The sequence below is a fragment of the Poecile atricapillus genome, chromosome 26 (assembly GCF_030490865.1).
Source record: "Poecile atricapillus isolate bPoeAtr1 chromosome 26, bPoeAtr1.hap1, whole genome shotgun sequence".
NCBI classification, from domain to species: Eukaryota; Metazoa; Chordata; class Aves; order Passeriformes; family Paridae; genus Poecile; species Poecile atricapillus.
In genome coordinates this window covers 5,175,759-5,191,349 of record NC_081274.1, presented here as the reverse complement: position 1 = coordinate 5,191,349, position 15,591 = coordinate 5,175,759, and the positions used below count along the sequence as shown (strand labels likewise).

The 15,591-nt window shown below is 46.9% G+C and overlaps 2 protein-coding genes and 1 pseudogene across 2 annotated transcripts in view; 1 reads left to right on the top strand and 2 right to left on the bottom strand.

Moving 5' to 3' along the window:
- The window catches only part of LOC131588459 (zinc finger protein 239-like), an 88,637-nt gene extending 81,796 nt beyond the window's left edge, over nt 1-6,841 (bottom strand). The window contains exon 1 of the mRNA XM_058857330.1: nt 6,708-6,841. The gene's annotated coding sequence lies outside the window, so the exon portion shown is untranslated. The remainder of the gene's footprint in view (nt 1-6,707) is intronic.
- LOC131588627 (zinc finger protein 239-like) overlaps nt 1-15,591 on the bottom strand; it is a 369,862-nt gene that overhangs the window by 243,430 nt on the left and 110,841 nt on the right. The window lies entirely within an intron of this gene.
- The window catches only part of LOC131588524 (zinc finger protein 345-like), a 93,135-nt pseudogene that overhangs the window by 31,158 nt on the left and 46,386 nt on the right, over nt 1-15,591 (top strand).

Genomic DNA, 15,591 nt, shown 5'->3' with positions numbered 1-15,591 from the left:
GTTAGAAGGATGAAGATTCAAGGAATTTGAATAAATTACTTGAAGTGGCTTGGAAAGTATACAATAACAGGGAAAAGGAAGCTAGTAAAAAGCAGCAGCAAAATCTTTTGGCAGTGATCCAAGGAAGAGAGAATCCAGGTTTCAGAGGACGCGGCAGAGGTGGTCGTGGACTGGGGAGGGGCGGACTTGGCAGAGGACGAGGGGGATGGGTTTTGCCAAGATTGGGGTTAAATCAATGTGATTATTGTAGACAAGAGGGGCACTGGAAAAATGAATGCCCAAATCGGTTTAACCAGGGCAATCAGTTCAATCAGAATCAAGATGCTTCCAAATTAATGGTGCTGGGGGAGTACAGCAGCTGACTAGAATCAGAACAAAAACCAATACAAGAACCTTTAGTAACTATACAATTGGGAGATAAAGAAGTAAAATTTCTGGTGGATACGGGGGCTACATATTCTGTGCTAAATGATCTAAAAGGGCAAACTGGAGACAAAACAGCAACAATAGTTGGAGACACAGGGAAGGAGGAGAATCGACCATTCCTGCAACCCCTGGATTTGTGCTTTGGAAACAAAGTGTTAACACATGAATTTTTAGATATGCCTGAGTGTCCAATTCCACTTTGAGGACGAGATTTATTAGCAAAACTTGATGCAGTGATAACTTTTGAAAATGGGGAGCTTTTCATGAAAATACCTGAATCAAAGACAGGACAAATCTTAATGATAAAAGAAAATCCAGTCCCTACTATCCCTCGGGAAATAGAGGATGCAGTAATTCCCTCTGTATGGGAAACAGACATGCCAGGAAAATCTAAGTTGGCACAACCAGTACATGGAGAATGAAAAGAAGGAGCAAAAGCTGTACAGGTTAAATAATATCCCAAAAAGCCAGAAGCACAGCAAGGAATAGTAAAGATTATTGAAAAATTTTTGAAGTACCAAATTTTAGAAGAATGTGAATCAGAATTGAATACACCAATATTTCCAGTGAAGAAACCAAATGGTGAGTACAGACTAGTACAGGATTTGAGAGAAATAAATGAAATAACTAAAGATATTTACCCAGTGGTAGCTAATCCTTACACATTGTTGACATCTGTAAAAGAGAAATAGAAATGGTTTACTGTAAGTGATTTAAAAGATGCCTTTTTCTGCATACCCCTTGAAAAAGAAAGTAGGAAACTGTTTGCCTTTGAATGGGAAAATCCTGACAATGGAAGGAAAACCCAGCTCACCTGAACACGACTCCCACAAGGATACAAGAACAGTCCAACCCTATTTGGAAGCCAGCTGGTGAAGGAGCTGGAGATCTGGACTGAGAATGGGCAAGTACCAAGTGAACAATACCTGCTGTTACAGTATGCTGATGAAATACTGACAGCTACAGAAGAGAAAACAACCTGCATAAAGGTAACAATTGAAATTTTAAATCAACTAGGAATGGGAGGATATAAGGTGTCTAAGGAAAAGGCACAAATTGCCCAGTAGACTGTGATTTAGCTGGGATGTGAAATCTCACAAGGGCAATGTAAGCTGGGTACTAATCGTATTCAAGCTATTTGTGCCATTCCAGAATCCCAGAACCTGCATGAGCTGTGAGTTTTCCTTGGGATGACAGAGTGGTACCACCTGTGGATCATGGACTATGGACTAATTGCAGAGCCCCTGTATGAAGCCCAGAAGATGCAGCCATTTACCTGGGGCAAACCACAGAAGGAGGCCTTCCTCAGACTGAAGGAGGCATTGACAACAGCTCCGGTGTTAGGATTGCCTGATCTATCCAAAGATTTTCAGCTGTTTGTGCATGAAAGATCACACCCAGCACTGGGAGTGCTGACCCAACATTTGGGAAGCTGGAAAAGGCTGGTAGGCTGCTTTTCCAAACAACTTGACAACGTGAGTGCCGGATGGCCTTCATGCCTGCGGGCAGTTGCAGCCACTGTGATGCTGATCCAAGAAGCCAGGAAACTCACGATGGGTAGACACACAGATGTCTATGTGCCACACATGGTGACCACTGTTTTAGAACAAAAGGGGAGCCATTGGCTATCTCCAAGCAGGATGATGAAATTCCAGGTAATCCTAACCGAGCAGGATGATGTCACACTAAAGACAGCTAACCTTTTGAATCCAGCTTTGTTCCTTACCAGCAAACACATCTGCCCAAGGAGCAGAACTGGTTGCTTTAACCAGGGCATTAGAGATGAGTGAAGGGAACAAAGTAAATATCTGGACTGATTCAAAACATGCTTTTGGAGTGGTGCATGTACATGGGGCACTGGGGAAAGAAAGAGGACTGCTGTCTTCTCAAGGCACACACATTAAACATCAAGATGCAGTCCTGCAATTAATAAATGCAGTACAAAAGCCTGAGCAAGTAGCAATCATGCACTGTAAAGCTCACCAATCAGGAAACTCCAAAATTCATGAGGGAAATCGGAAAGCAGACTGGACAGCCCGACAAGCTGCTCGAGAAGCGCAAACTGCAATGGCATTGATACCTTTAAAAACTCTCAATTAAATTTACCCCCAGAACCAAAATATTCAATAGAAGATGAGAAATTGGGACGCTCACTGAATGCACAGAAGAATTCAGAAGGGTGGTATGTGACTACACAGGGACAAGTAGTGGTAGCCTCCTTGATAATGAGGGAAATTCTACAAATTAAACATAATGAATGTCATTGGGGTGCAGAGGCATTGGTGAAATTGTAAAAACAAAATTTAATTTTAGTACGGATGTTAATAATGGCAAAATCAGTAATGTCAAAATGTGAAATTTGCTTAAAGAACAATCCAGTGTCTAGATGACAGGCACAATTAGGGAAAACCAGGAGATTATTGGCAAGTAGATTTTCTAGAATTACCAAGAACTCGAGGATTCAAATATCTATTGGTAGGGGTTGACACATTTTCAGGATGGCCAGAAGCTCTTCCCTGTCACACAAATCAAGCAAAGGAGACAGTCAAGTGGTTACTGCAAGAAATCATTCCAAGATTTGGGGTGCCTCTAGGAATATCATCAGATAGGGGCCCACATTTCACAGCCACAGTAGTGAGGGAGGTGAGTAGGTTACTGGGAATACCTTGGCATCTCCATACACCATGGAGACCCCAATCCAGTGGACAGGTAGAGAGGATGAATCAGACATTGAAGAGGTAAATCAGCAAAATATGCCAAGAGGCTAAACTGCAGCAGCCACAAGCTTTACCAATAGCACTGCTGAGGATTTGGATAAAGCCTAGAAGCGGGATGTCAGTCAGTCCTTATGAGATATTGGATGGGAAACCATATGAATCCCCTGAACCTAATCCAAATGTACATGTTACAGGGAAGCAAGAGGTGTAGAATTATGTTCTGTCTCTTGGAAAAGCTCGAGCTTGACTTCGGAGCACCCTTGTGTGGAACAGGCCGCTGACTCTTGAGAATCCAGTTCATGACATCCCCCCGGGAGATGAAGTGTACGTTAAAAGCTGGAAGGAAGAACCATTAAAAGAAAGGTGGAATGGACCCTATCAGGTACTGTTAACTACCTTGACAGCAGTCAAAGGAGCTGGACTGGATCCCTGCATACATTACACCAGAGTGAAGAAGGTTTCCCTTGCACTGTGGACTGCACAAACTGTAGGGCCAACAAAGCTGCAGATAAAGCGGGTTTGATTGTTTCAAATGTCTAGGTTGCTGGTGACTGTAATGGTGATTATTTTATGGCCTTTAGTGCCATCAGCTGGAATCAATGTTACCTTGGGATGTGAAATGCAAAAGGATCAGCTGACAACTCTTCATTTGAGAATGAAGAGGGATGTGGGGGTACAGCCAGAAACACAAGTGGTAAAAGTCTCTAATACTATTCAGGCAGAAAATGGGATGATTGCATTAATTAAAGATTTTGCCAACGTGCTAAACACCAGCAAAATAACTGCCTGTCTGCCAATACCAAAGGCAGCAGGAGACCAAATAAATTAAAGAATTATAACATCAAAATTTCCTGAAATACAAAAGAATAAAAATGAAAATGTGAGCTGTGTATTGCAAATAGATTACGAGTACCAAAATAAGACAGTGTTTGAAAATGCTGTGAAGCCAAAGTATTCATCTACATGGGACTGTCATGAAAATAGAGGAAAGTATGAACCAAAACTAGGCTGGGATGGGGGATTAGGGAATTATGGATGGTGTTATGAGAAGATAGCAAAGGTCATTAAAGAAAAGATTCCAGTGTTGAAGTGGAAGTGTGAAGGACAGGAAGGAAAAGATCGGGCTGAAGCTTGGGACAGTGCATGGTCAATGAGTGTGCTTCAGAAATTCCAATCTATGGCAGATAGCCCTTGGTGCATTAAGTGGGAAGGCTCTGAAAATGAAACAGATCCAGGGGTATGGAACACTGCAACCAGTAGTAGAATGGAGGCAGACAAAGTCAATTGGTGGGTATGGAACAAAACTTAGGACTGTACTTCTGATGATGAAGAAATAAAACAAATGCCAACACTAGTAGTAGCTCTGCAAATTGGATGTGCCTGCAGAGGAATCAAACATAAACAAGGTGAAATAAGTGACAAGATAGGACAAGTGATCCAAAAGGTAATATGGAGCACAAGTACAATTCAGAGTCCAGGCCAATTTGGATGGGCAGCAAGCGATGGCAGCTGGACAACACATTTGCCTGTAGGTGAAAAAGTAAAGGAGATTACTTTAGGCCTCCCCACCTTATGCCCAATTTGGAAAAGGTCCCCATTCAAGGGAGAGCATGAACTTCTGCAAATAAGGACAAGACAAGAAGTTCAGGAAAACAAAATTGAAGATAAAGAAAGATGGCAGGAACCCTCCAGTAGTGTAAAATCTGAGTGGGCTCTGGAATCCTTGTTTGGTCCAATAGCAAATTATAACAATAGAAAGATGTTGTACAAACTTACAGGTCAGGTAGAAAGAGATTGGCAAGAGTTACCAAAGAGGGATTTAGAGAGCTAAATGTACAATTACAAGCCACAACTAAAATGACCCTGCAAAACAGATTGGCTTTAGATATGTTATTGTTGAAAGAACACGGAGTATGCAGGTACCTAAAAGGACAAATTGATCACTGCTGCATCCACATCCCAAATGGAACTGCAGATGTAGAACACGACATTAATCAATTAAAACAAATAGACCATGAAGCACAGAAAGAGAGGGAAGATCTGACCACAAGTTGGGTAGATAAAAGTTTTGAAGGGTTAGGATGGAATGTGAGCTCCTGGATCAAATCTATTCTTCAGAGTCTGATAATCCTACTGATTGTGTTCTTAGCAATCTGGTTAATCTGTGCAGTTCTGAAAGGAGAGATAAAGAAAAGAGTATCCTGGAACCAGAAGATAATAAAGGCACTGACACGGGACAGAGATCCACATCCGCATTTGTTATCTCCAAGTCCTCCAGAGTGTAACAATGCTTACGACAACTGTGGATTTGAAGATGAACATCAAGTATAAACTCAGAAAAAGGACTGTATATAGTGAAAGCATTACACTTATTATAGTAAAGTGAAATATATTGAATGTGGGGAAATACGTTACTATGGGGTTAAATGTTTCTGAAAATGTTTCTTAAAATCATGTAGAGGTAGGCCACAAGAATGCTTGGTATTAGGAATGGACTAGCAAGCTGAAATGTTTACGGTAACGGGAAGTGGTACTTGGGGTCTCCAAGATACCCACCCAGAGATAAGATTCGGACATGTTCATGCAAGGATGAGTTAAGTCTCATGAAGCAATATGGACAAACTTAATGAAGCAATATTAATGAAGCAATATTGATAAGGTTGTTACAGTGATTACTGCTACAGCTGAAATTGTAGAAATATGTGCACTTTGGACAAATACGATGGAGCTAGATTTGGGTTGCTGATACCTCTAGTTCCCCCACGCTTCAATAAAGTACCTGCATACAATAAGTCTGTGATTATGTGTGTTCCTGAACGCTAACAAAGACAGATCAAAAACTTCCAAAACACCAGAAATCTGATATCCCCCCAAAATACAAAGATTCAGTCCCCACAAAAAAACAAAGCACCAACATTTAGCCCAATAAAGCTCAGAAACTCCAAGATTCAGCCCCGTGAAAATCGTGGATCTCCCTGCCCGGGCACTCGCTGCATGGGGGGGTGAGGGGGGCAATGAGGCCGGGCCGGAGCAGGGGGTGCCTGAGAGAGGCCCCGAGCCCGGGGGAAGCCCCTGCAGAGCCATGGAAGTGGCTCCTGGCCGGACTCGGGGATCCCCCTGGCGATCCCCGCTGGAGCAGCCTGCTCCTGAGGGACTCTGGCCCCTGCCAGGGACCCCAGGCTGCAGCAGGACAAGGATTCCTGTCCCTCAGGGGGAGGCACTGACATGACCTGACTGTGACCCCCATCCCTGTGCCTCTGGGCGGGGAGGGGGACGGAGAGGGGCACAAAGTTAAGCCCGGGAAGGAGGGAGAGCTGGGGGGAAGATGGATTTCTGGAGGAATTACTTTACTTCTCATTTTCTTCCTCTGAAATGCTAGAAAACAAATTCAAATAAGTTCCCCAAGTCAGATGTGCTGTGCCCGTGACCAAGGATTGAACTGTCCCCACCCTCATCCAGACCCCCGAGCCTTTCCTTGTGTGTTCTGCTCCCCGCCCGGGACAGGAAGGAGAGTCACAGAGTTTTGGCCTCGCTCCGGCATGCCCTGCTCCATCCCGGACTCACCCCCAGCTCGCAGCGCCCTCAGCTCCCGGGCACCCCGAGCTCCCGGCGCTTCAGCGCAGCGGCGCTTCCTTGGCCTCCTGCCCGGGCCGGGCCCAGCGCCGGGGCCGCTCCTCAGCCCAGGCGAACGAGAAATGGCGGAGCTCAGCCCAAGGCAGGCGAGGCCGTGCCGTGTGCAGAGCCCGCCGCTGGCTGCCATTGGCTGCTTCTGCCGTCACTCGTGGCTCTGGCGCGCGCTGATTGGGCAGAGCGGGGACAAGCCCGGCCCCGCTGGCGCCCCCAGGGCGGCCGTGGGGCAGGAGAGCCGCCGTTGCCGGAGCGTCTGTGCGGGCCCGGCAGCGGCGGCAGCAGCGGCCGGAGCCCGGTGAGGCGGCGGCGGAGCTCGGAGGCGGCCCCAGCGCAGCGTCCCGGGCACAGCGCAGCCACCTCCGGCCTCCCGACACGAAGCGGGACTAGCCAGCGCTGCTCCGCCACCGCCTCCTGCCGAGGCCCCAGCGGCAAGGAGACCGCGGGCAGCCGCTCCCGCAGCGCCCTCAGCCCAGGGCCAACACGGGCCGGCCACGGCACAAGCCACCCGCCACAGCCCCCTGCCGCCCCCTCCCGGGCCCGCAGCGAGCCCCGAGCCCCCGCAGAACCGAGCGCGGCTCCCACCTGCGATGGCCGGGGCCGCCTCCGAGCTCCGCCGCCGCCTCACCGGGCTCCGGCCGCTGCTGCCGCCGCTGCCGGGCCCGCACAGACGCTCCGGCAACGGCGGCTCTCCTGCCCCACGGCCGCCCTGGGGGCGCCAGCGGGGCCGGGCTTGTCCCCGCTCTGCCCAATCAGCGCGCGCCAGAGCCACGAGTGACGGCAGAAGCAGCCAATGGCAGCCAGCGGCGGGCTCTGCACACGGCACGGCCTCGCCTGCCTTGGGCTGAGCTCCGCCATTTCTCGTTAGCCTGGGCTGAGGAGCGGCCCCGGCGCTGGGCCCGGCCCGGGCAGGAGGCCAAGGAAGCGCCGCTGCGCTGAAGCGCCGGGAGCTCGGGGTGCCCGGGAGCTGAGGGCGCTGCGAGCTGGGGGTGAGTCCGGGATGGAGCAAGGCTATGCCGGAGCGAGGCTAAAACTCTGTGACTCTCCTTCCTGTCCCGGGCGGGGAGCAGAACACACAAGGGAAGGCTCGGGGGTCTGGATGAGGGTGGGGACAGTTCAATCCTTGGTCACGGGCACAGCACACCTGACTTGGGGAAATTAATTGAATTTATTACCAAACGTATCAGAACAAGAAAATGAGAAGCAAAGTAATTCCTCCGGAAATCCATCTTCCCCCCAGCTCTCCCTCCTTCCCGGGCTTAACTTTCTGCCCCTCTCCGTCCCCCTCCCCGCCCAGAGGCACAGGGATGGGGGTCACAGTCAGGTCATGTCAGTGCCTCCCCCTGAGGGACAGGAATCCTTGTCCTGCTGCAGCCTGGGGTCCCTGCCAGGGGCCAGAGTCCCTCAGGAGCAGGCTGCTCCAGCGGGGATCGCCAGGGGGATCCCCGAGTCCGGCCAGGAGCCACTTCCATGGCTCTGCAGGGGCTTTCCCCGGGCTCGGGGCCTCTCTCAGGCACCCCCTGCTCCGGCCCGGCCTCATTGCCCCCCTCACCCCCCCATGCAGCGAGTGCCCGGGCAGGGAGATGCACGATTTTCACGGGGCTGAATCATGGTGTTTCTGAGCTTTATTGGGCTAAATGTTGGTGTTTTGTTTTTTTGTGGGAGCTGAATCTTACTATTCTGAGTGGATATCAGAATTTTGGTGTTTTGGAAGTTTTTGATCTGTCTTTGTTAGCGTTCAGGAACACACAGAATCACAGACTGAATATATGCAGGTGCTTTATTGAAGTGTGTGGGAACTAGGGGTATCAGCAACCCAAATCTAGCTCCATTGTCTTTGTCCAAAATGCACATATTTCTACAATGTCAGCTGTAGCAGTAATCACTGTAACAACCTTATCAATATTGCTTCATTAATATTGCTTCATTAACTTTATATTGCTTCATGAGAGTTAGCTCATCCTTGCACAAACATGTCCGAATCTTATCTCTGGGTGAGTATTTTGGAGACCCCAAGTACCAGTTCCCGTTACCGTAAACATTTCAGCTTGCTAGACCATCCCTAATACCAAGCATTCTTGTGGCCTACCTCTACATGATTTTAAGAAACATTTTCAGATACATTTAACCCCATAGTAATGTATTTCCCCACTTTGAAAATATTTCACTTTACTATAATAAGTGTAATGCTTTCACTATATACAGTCCTTTTTCTGAGTTTATACTTGATGTTCATCTTCGAATCCACAGTTGTCGTGAGCGTTGTTACACTCTGGAGGACTTGGAGATGACAAATGCGGATGTGGATCTCTGTCCCGTGTCAGCGCCTTTATTATCTTCTGGTTCCAGGATACTCTTTTCTTTATCTCTCCTTTCAGAACTGCACAGATTAACCAGATTGCTAAGAACACAATTAGTAGGATTATTAAATTCTCAAGAATAGTTTTGATCCATGCGCTCACGTTCCATCCTAACCCTTCAAAAATTTTATCTACCCAACTTGTGGTGAGATCTTCCCTCTCTTTCTGTGCTTCATGTTCTATGGGTTTTAATGGATTAATGTCGTGTTCTACATCTGCAGTTCCATTTGGGATGTGGATGCAGCAGTGATTATTGAGAGACCGCCAGCTCTTCACCAGTCTTCACAGAAGTAATTGTGAATGCCACTTTATTTCTATCTTTATCACACTTTTATAGGGTTCTACAGGGTGTGCAGGCAGAGCAAGTTACTATTGGCTAACACACACAGTTTACATTTTTTCTCTTACACACAGGGATATTGTTTTGCTTTACTCTCTCTTCAGCATGAAGGTTTCAAGGACTTTAGCTCTTAATATCATGACTTATTTCAAAGGCTGGTTTGTGCATACAGGCCTTTACTAATATATAAAATATAGCAACAAGTGATCAATTTGTCCTTTTAGGTGCCCGCATACTCCGTGTTCTTTCAACAATAACATATCTAAAGCCAATCTGTTTTGCAGGGTCATTTTAGTTGTGGCTTGTAATTGTACATTTTGCTCTCTAAATCCCTCTTTGGTAACTCTTGCCAATCTTTCTACCTGACCTGTAAGTTTGTACAACATCTTTCTATTGTTATAATTTGCTATTGGACCAAACAAGGATTCCAGCGCCCACTCAAATTTTACACTGCTGGAGGGTTCCTGCCATCTTTCTTCATCTTCAGCTTTGTTTTCCTGAAATTCTCATCTTCTCCTTATTTGCAGAAGTTCATGCTCTCCCTTGAATGGGGACCTTTTCCAAATTTGGCATAAGGTGGGGAGGCCTAAAGTAATCTCTTTTACTTTTTCACCTACAGGCAAATGTGTTGTCCAGGTGCCATTGCTTGCTGCCCATCCAAATTGGCCTGGACTCTGAATTGTACTTGTGCTCCATATTACCTTTTGGATCACTTGTCCTATCTTGTCATTTATTTCCCCTTGTTTATGTTTGATTCCTCTGCAGGCACATCCAATTTGCAGAGCTACCACTAGTGTTGGCATTTGTTTTATTTCTTCATCATCAGAAGTACAGTCCTAAGTTTTGTTCCATACCCACCAATTCACTTTGTCTGCCTCCATTCTACTACTGGTTGCAGTGTTCCATACCCCTGGATCTGTTTCATTTTCAGAGCCTTCCCACTTAATGCACCAAGGGCTATCTGCCATAGATTGGAATTTCTGAAGCACACTCATTGACCATGCACTGTCCCAAGCTTCAGCCCGATCTTTTCCTTCCTGTCCTTCACACTTCCACTTTGATACTGAAATCTGTTCTTTAATGACCTTTGCTATCTTTTCATAACACCATCCATAATTCCCTAATCCCCCATCCCAGCCTAGTTTTGGTTCATACTTTCCTCCATTTTCATGACAGTCCCATGTAGATGAATACTTTGGCTTCACAGCATTTTCAAACACTGTCTTATTTGGGTACTCGTAATCTATTTGCAATACATAGCTCACATTTTCATTTTTATTCTTTTGTATTTCAGGGAATTTTGATGTTATAATTCCCCAATTTATTGGGTCTCCTGCTGCCTTTGGTATTGGCAGACAGGCAGTTATTTTGCTGCTGTTTTGCATCTTGGCAAAATCTTTAATTAATCTAATCATCCCATTTTCTGTCTGAATAGTATTAGAGACTTTTATCACTTGTGTTTCTGGCTGCACCCCCACATCCCTCTTCATTCTAAAACGAAGAGTTGTCAGCTGATCCTTTTGCATTTCACATCCCAAGGTAACTTTGATTCCAACTGATGGCAGTGAAGGCCATAAAATAATCACCATTCCAGTCACTAGCAACCTAGACATTTGAAACAATCAAACCCGCTTTATCTGCAGCTTTGTCGGCCCTGCAGTTTGTGCAGTCCACAGTGCAGGGGAAACCTTCTTCACTCTGGTGTAATGTATGCAGGGATCCAGTCCAGCTCCTTTGACTGCTGTCAAGGTAGTTAACAGTACCTGATAGGGTCCATTCCACCTTTCTTTTAATGGTTCTTCGTTCCAGCTTTTAACGTACACTTCATCTCCCGGGGGGATGTCATGAACTGGATTCTCAAGAGTCAGCGGCCTGTTCCACACAAGGGTGCTCCGAAGTCGAGCTCGAGCTTTTCCAAGAGACAGAACATAATTCTACACCTCTTGCTTCCCTGTAACATGTACATTTGGATTAGGTTCAGGGGATTCATATGGTTTCCCATCCAATATCTCATAAGGACTGACTGACATCCCGCTTCTAGGCTTTATCCAAATCCTCAGCAGTGCTATTGGTAAAGCTTGTGGCTGCTGCAATTTAGCCTCTTGGCATATTTTGCTGATTTGCCTCTTCAATGTCTGATTCATCCTCTCTACCTGTCCACTGGATTGGGGTCTCCATGGTGTATGGAGATGCCAAGCTATTCCCAGTAACCTACTCACCTCCCTCACTACTGTGGCTGTGAAATGTGGGTCCCTATCTGATGATATTCCTAGAGGCACCCCAAATCTTGGAATGATTTCTTGCAGTAACCACTTGACTGTCTCTTTTGCTTGATTTGTGCAACAGGGAAGAGCTTCTGGCCATCCTGAAAATGTGTCAACCCCTACCAATAGATATTTGTATTCTCGTGTTCTTGGTAATTCTACAAAATCTACTTGCCAATAATCTCCTGGTTCTACTCCTACCCAAATTTTCCCTAATTGTGCCTGTCATCTAGCCACTGGGTTGTTCTTTAAGCAAATTTCACATTTTGACATTACTGATTTTGCCATTGTTGACATCTGTACTGAAATTAAACTTTGTTTTAACAATTTCACCAGTGCCTCTGCACTCCAATGACATTTGTTATGTTTAATTTTTAGAACTTCTGTCATTATCGAGGGGGTACCACTACTTGTCCCTGTGTAGTCACATACCACCCTTCTGAATTCTTCTGTGCATTCAGTGAGCGTCCCAATTTCACATCTTTTATTGAACATTTTGGTTCTGGGGGTAAATTGAATTGAGATACATTAGTTTTTAAAGGTATCAATGCCATTGCAGTTTGTACTTCTCGAGCAGCTTGTCGGGCTGTCCAGTCTGCTTTCCGATTTCCCTCATGAATTTTGGAGCTTCCTGATTGGTGAGCTTTGCAGTGCATGATTGCTACTTGCTTGGGCTTTTGTACTGCTTTTATTAATTGCAGGACTGCATCTTGATGTTTAATGTGTGTGCCTTGAGAAGACAGCAGTCCTCTTTCTTTCCACAGTGCCCTGTGTACATGCACCACTCCAAAAGCATGTTTTGAATCAGTCCAGATATTTACTTTGTTCCCTTCACTCAGCTCTAATGCCCTGGTTAAAGCAACCAGTTCTGCTCGTTGGGCAGATGTGTTTGCTGGTAAGGAAGAAAGCTGGATTCAAAAGGTTAGCTGTCTTTAGTGTGACATCATCCTGCAAAGTTGGGATTAACTGGAATTTCATCATCCTGCTTGGAGATAGCCAGTGGCCCCCTTTTGTTCTAAAACAGTGGTCACCATGTGTGGCACATAGACATCTGTGTGTCTACCCATCGTGAGTTTCCTGGCTTCTTGGATCAGCATCACAGTGGCTGCAACTGCCCATAGGCATGAAGGCCATCCAGCACTCACGTTGTCAAGTTGTTTGGAAAAGCAGCCTACCGGCCTTTTCCAGCTTCCCAAATGTTGGGTCAGCACTCCCAGTGCTGGGTGTGATCTTTCATGCACAAACAGCTGAAAATCTTTGGATAGATCAGGCAATCCTAACACCGGAGCTGTTGTCAACGCCTCCTTCAGTCTGAGGAAGGCCTCCTTCTGTGGTTTGCCCCAGGTAAGTGGTTGTGTCTTCTGGGCTTCATACAGGGGTTTTGCAATTAGTCCATAGTCCATGATCCACAGGTGGTACCGCTCTGTCATCCCAAGGAAAACTTGTAGCTCATGCAGGTTCTGGGGTTCTGGAATGGCACAAATGGCTTGAATACGATTAGTACCCAGCTTACACTGTCCTTGTGAGATTTCACACCCCAGGTAAATCACAGTCTGCTGGGCAATTTGTGCCTTTTCCTTAGACACCTTATATCCTCCCATTCCCAGCTGATTTAAAATTTCAATTGTTACCTTTATGCAGTCTGTTGAGATGTTAAACACATCTCTGCTGAGTGGTGGAAAAGAAACATTAAAATTCCTTTCCCCAAGGCAAAGGCAAACCTAGTGTGACGAGAGAAATAAGTTTTTAAGCCATTTTAAAGTTGGTCTGTTCTGCCAGCAGCTAATCCTGGGCAGGGCAGAGTGTGAGTGTAATTGAGAGGCAGAGTGGAATTGTCCCGGTGCCTTCCCCAGCAGCTGTGGCGAGGGCAGGCACAGAAAGGGCTGAAGCTGCAAGAGTGAGAGCAAGGATTGTCCCGCAGTGGCTGGAGATGGCAAAGGAGGGTGGCCAGGCCGAGGATTTGAGCAGAGGATCTGTGGGCAGGCCCAGGGGCTTCCCCCGCTGGGGAGCCCTGGCTGCTGCTGCGTTGCCTTCAGTGCAGGCTCAGGGGTGGCCTGTTTAATATTCCCTTCCAATTCAGATTTCTGAGTCTGGAAGAGCCATGGCTGGGGCATCAATTATTTTATTTTTTTCATTTTGTTAAGTTTTTTTCTCTTTCTTATGTCCACCCCGTAACATTGAGAATATCTGGGAGTAAAAAAGTCACACAGTGTTGTGGCTAGAAGAGAGAATCCTCAATCCAGCTCCTGCAATTCCCTGTTAATGATAAGAATAATTCCATCTCCATTTTAGTCCTGGGAAATGTTATTTCTGAGATTCCCTGGACCCTCTCAGGGTCAATATACCACAAGCCTTCAGTCAAAATAGGTCTCAAATATTTAAACATTTTCTCCACTATTTGAACTTTTCCGTCAGATACTCAAAGCTGCTTTTTTGCCTGCAAATGAATCCATTTCACAGAGACTTCCTCTACCTCTTCTCCTTGTCCTCCTGACTGGATCAAGCCATCCACATCCTGCATTAAGCCAGTCCCTGGGGGTGAGGTCAATTCCTTTGATATTTCCTGCAAGGCTTGCCCCAATCAGGCTGGTGCTTCCGTGCATCCCTGCAGAAGGACCGTCCATGTCTTGAGCATTTTCCCTTCTACCTCTTGTTGCCAGCCCAAGGCAGAATTCTGTTTGCATCCTCTGGGAGTGGGCAGATCCCCAGAAAGCATCTTTTGCATCAAGTTCTGAATGGCAGCAGTGTGAGGAGGGCACCTGGTTCAGGCTGTTGTAAGGATCTGAGAGTGTGGGGTGCCTCGGTTTCATCATCTCATTTCTTCTTCTTGGGTCCTGCAGCATTGTGTGGATTCCATTGGATTTCTTGTTTGGCAGGATAGGAGCATTCTAGGGAGCCATCCCTGGCTCCCCAAGCCGTGCCTTGAGCAGGACTCCCAGACAGGCTGTGAGCCCTTCCTTCCCTCCCTTGGAACAGGGGATTGCTTTTCCACACCTCTTGTCCTGGTTGCTTCAGGGAAATTTGGAGAGGCTCCATATCTAATTTTGCCAATTTCCCTGGGGCTGCCCACACTTGTGGGTTCACTTCAGCCGTGGCTCTGCAAGACATTTGACACAGAGGTAGAACAGAACCAGCCTCTGTATCACCTTTTGCAACATTAATTTCCATTCCCAATTTAGCCATCAAATCCCTTCCCAGTAAATTACAATCACAATTGTGAGCAAGTAAAAATTCCTGCATTTCAAACCCATCCCCAACATCTCCTAATAGTAGCTGAATAAAACACACCCACTCATCTTTCCCACTTAGTGCCTTAATAATTAAAATATTCCCTAGCACCTTTAGGTGTAGGATTCCGAGTGGATGGAGAGGCCCCTGTGTCCATCAGGAAAGGTCTCCTCTGGATCCAGAGCCACCCTGAATGTTCCCAAGGGCTGCAGTGTGGTGGGTCCCTGGTGGAATGGGAGCTGTGAGACCGCTAAGAATCCGTGTCCATCAAGGGCTGGACTTGCTGGTGCTGAGGGTGCTCCTGTCTGTGCTTGCAGTGTCCTTGTGCCCTGCAGCTGGAAGGCTGATTCCTTGCCAGGGGCTGTTTGGGTGGGCTGTCCCCTGGCCAGGAGGGCAATGCCTGTGCCAGGTGCTTGTGGCCGAGGGTGTCCCCTGGGTGCTGGGGCCCCCTTGGGCCCTGGGCTTGATCCCTCAGGGGCTGTAGGAAGTGTGCCATGGCCTTTGCCTTCAGCTTGGCCTTTTGCTCATCCCTTGCTGCATTCAGCTGCTGAGCCTTTGTGAGCAAGTGCTGCAGGGGCTTCTTGTGGCCCTGCTGCAGCCCCCCTCAGTGCCTGTGGGTGCTCATCGTG